Below are 3,578 nucleotides of genomic sequence, written 5' to 3' on the forward strand. Positions count from 1 at the left end.
ATTGTGTAAATGTACCCCAGTTTTTTTATCTACTCATTTACTGATAAGCACTTAGGTCGTTTCCAGCACTTGCCTGTTGTAAATAATGTTGCTATGTAAAATGGGGTGCAGAGATTCTTTTGAACCATTGTTTCAGGATCCTTAAGGTATAATCCCTGCAGTGAAATTGCCGGGTCAAAAGGCAGTTCTATTTTTAGTTTTTTGAGGAAGTTCCATACTCTTCCACAGTGACTTCACCAGTTTGCGTTCCTACCAACAGTGTGTACTAGGGTTCCCTTTCCTCCTCAGCTTTGCCAGCACTTGTTTTTTGTTGATTTATTAATGATGGCCATTCTGACTGGTGTGAAGTCATATTTCATTGAGGTTTTAGTTTACATCTCTCTGATGTCTAGTGATGTTGAACATTTTTTCATGTGTCTACAGGCTGTAGACACATGAAATACTTCTGGGAAGAAGCATTCCAAGTCATGAAAGGCAGGGAGCTACATCCAAGATTGCTCTATCCAGCAAAGCTATAATTTAGAATGGAAGGGAAGATAAAGTGCTTCTCAGATAAGGTCAAGTTAAAGGAGTTCATTATCACCAAGCCCTTATTATATGAAATGTTAAAAGATGCTAAGAGAAGAGCCCTTTTCTTCTAGCTGGAGTCTGTGGGTGAGATACTAATATAGACAGTAGAAAGAAGTGTCAGGCATTTTATCTTCATCAGGAAAACTGTACAGTTCCATGATCTGCTTTTGTCATAGGCATCCAAGTACAAAGCAGGAACTGAGGCCACCAGCCTCTTCAACTTGTGGGACTCTCAGTGATAGAACACTATGCCAAATTGGAAGGGCCTACTGGCTAGGTGGAAGGGAGCTATACACATCTGAAAGTACAGGAAAAAAAAGAGTAAGGATTGGTTGATATTGTGGGTGAGGTGGGCACAACCTTGGCTGGAATAACCTGATTTGGTTGCTTTGGTGACAGCTGTTGTTGCTGCCTCCTTGGTTTGACTCATTGGTTCCTGAACCAAGTCTCAGGAGATTGATCGGACAGACCTTTATTGTTGACTCTGGTAGGCTGATTTTCAAAGTGAATTCTTTTCAGAGATTTTTTATCGGGAAACATGGTGTAGCTAAATAGAGCCTCCAACTGTTCATGCTGCATATGCATAAATGAGGTGCATTTTTGGTGTTTCTTTCACAATGTGGGACCAGCTGGATTCTGTGGTATCAAGTTCATGTTGGAATCATCCATGTGGTTACAAGAGAATCCATGTGGTTGGGGACTCTCTGGGGCCATTCTGTTCATCAGAGGTAGTGACATCTGGGATGAAAAGCTGTGATCCACTTTGTCTTGTCATATCTTGTCAATGCTGTGATCACTCATGTAGACAAAAGAGTAGGCCTGGGGAGCCCCAGTGGCTCTTCTGTTCATCTGGGCACCAGAGAACTGCATTGGTAGGCCTGTCACGAATCCCTTCAGAGTACCCATTTTCAAGACTGCTGGATGTGTCTCCCTGAAAATGCAGTTTCTTCATTGGTTTTTATAACCTTTTAGTGCTTGAGTGTGTATGTGTGTATAATTTTAATGATTATTATTACTTCACATAGTATCTCAGATGTTTTCTATCTTTCCAATGAATAATTTTCATGTCTTTTCCACTAACTGAATAATTGGGAATTTTTTTCTACATTTGTGTCTTACTTCTGGATATAATCCAAATTGCGTAGTAACATTCAGACTACCAAAATTTCTCTCTGAAATTTCAAAAAGAGGGGTTGTTCTCTATTTTCCTGCTTAATCCTTTTCTTGAGATTTAGTGGGGCATATTAACAATTTTATCATATTTGGGAGGTGAAATTTCATTTTTAGGCATATGCAATATCATCTATTCACTGCTGTAAAAATGAGGCCTCCCTGTTGATGCCACATGAAGAATGATGAGGATTATTTCATTGCCATTAGCAATATGGTTAATAATATTGTTTCTAAGGCCTGAATATGGGAGGCAATTCAAGGAAAGGGGAAGTAGTATGCTTAACAGAATTAAATTTTCTCCCATTTTTCCTTTTCCTGTTGAAGATGATAATCTATGTTGCTGGGAAAATGTGTTAGGTAATATACTGCAGTTTTGCTTTTGCTTAATGCTATGTGAGGGAGACACTAAGACAGCAGTGAGTATTTTTAATCTGCTCTTAGTCTTTCTAACATTCAACATTGGGAGCTCTCTCACTACAGGTAATTACAAAAAGTGCTTCTCACTATCCAATTCTAAATATACGACTATAATTTCTGCCACTTTCCCTAGACTAAATGACCCCAATTCAGGACATCCTGCTTTTCTCATGACTTCACTAAACTTAGATTTATTTTTAAGTAAGCTTGTTGAGATATAATTTATAAAGTATATAATTCACTCATTTTAGTGTACAGTTCTATGAGTTCTAATAAATGCACATCATTGTGCAATTGTCACTAAAATTCAGATTCAGAATAACTCCATCATGTCAATATTTTTCTTATATTTATTTATAGTTAATTCTTTTTATCCCACTTCTAGCTACTGTCAATCATTGATCTATTTTTTTTTTGTCTCTATAGTATAGACCCTATACGTTAGGTAACTTTGTGAGTCTGGCTTCTTTCATTTAACATCATTAATATGATATTATCTATGTTGTTAGGGTATCAGTAGTTTATTCCTTTTATCCTTGGAAGTGTATACATGCCTACTCTCAAATCCTTAAGCATAACATCTGCTTGTTTCACTGAAAATTCACAAAGAGAATAAAAATTTAGGAAATGCAGAGCCTTAAATTAATTAAACAAAATAAATCTGAAAATTAATATATAAATTTGATACTTTTTGAGGTTAAAAATAATGTCTTTAGAGGTTTAAATTGGTGAATATTCTATCTTTGAAAAGCATGTGGATCTGTCTAGAGTTGCGGTATTCTCTTTATGCCTTCAGGAAAATTTTAGGTTGAATAAGTGAAATTAAACATTTATCAGCATAATCGTTGCTTGAATAAATATCAGATGAATTAATTATTCATTATTCTTTATAAAGTGTTGCTCTTATTCCTTAATCCCATATAATCTGGTTATAATAAATTAAATCCCAGCCATATGATGATATTTAATTAAGCTTAAATTTGTTCTTACCTTTTAGAGGAACAAATATACAATAGACTTTCAACTGCAATGACAGGAATGTCAGTTTTTAATTATACTTTGTTTTGATTAATCCAATTCAGTATGTGATATTGAAGTATATATTTCATGCCTACTAATTATAATTGGGTTATTCAAATACATTAACCAGAATGTTTTTCCACATTATATTTGCCTTGTCTTAATTTTAATGGAATTTTAGAATTTTTTATACTTTATGTGTTGTGGGATTAATTATAGGATTATAAATTTTATTTATCTCCTCAGAGGTAAGACCTTGCCATTTAATTGAAAAGCTCAAAGAGCTCAAGTAAAGACAGACAATATATTTTTAAATGAAATCTATATGGAAATCATGATGGTTTCCTACCATCATGAGATAGACTACAAAACAAAACCCTTTGAGAGGTCCCACCCCA

General features: G+C 35.0%; 1 pseudogene; it reads right to left on the minus strand.

The window, feature by feature from the left end:
* Positions 1 to 605: 605 nt before the first annotated feature.
* On the minus strand, positions 606 to 1,308 carry LOC114515457 (annotated as a pseudogene).
* Positions 1,309 to 3,578: the final 2,270 nt, after the last annotated feature.

The sequence above is a fragment of the Phyllostomus discolor genome, chromosome 2 (assembly GCF_004126475.2).
Source record: "Phyllostomus discolor isolate MPI-MPIP mPhyDis1 chromosome 2, mPhyDis1.pri.v3, whole genome shotgun sequence".
Lineage (NCBI taxonomy): Eukaryota > Metazoa > Chordata > Mammalia > Chiroptera > Phyllostomidae > Phyllostomus > Phyllostomus discolor.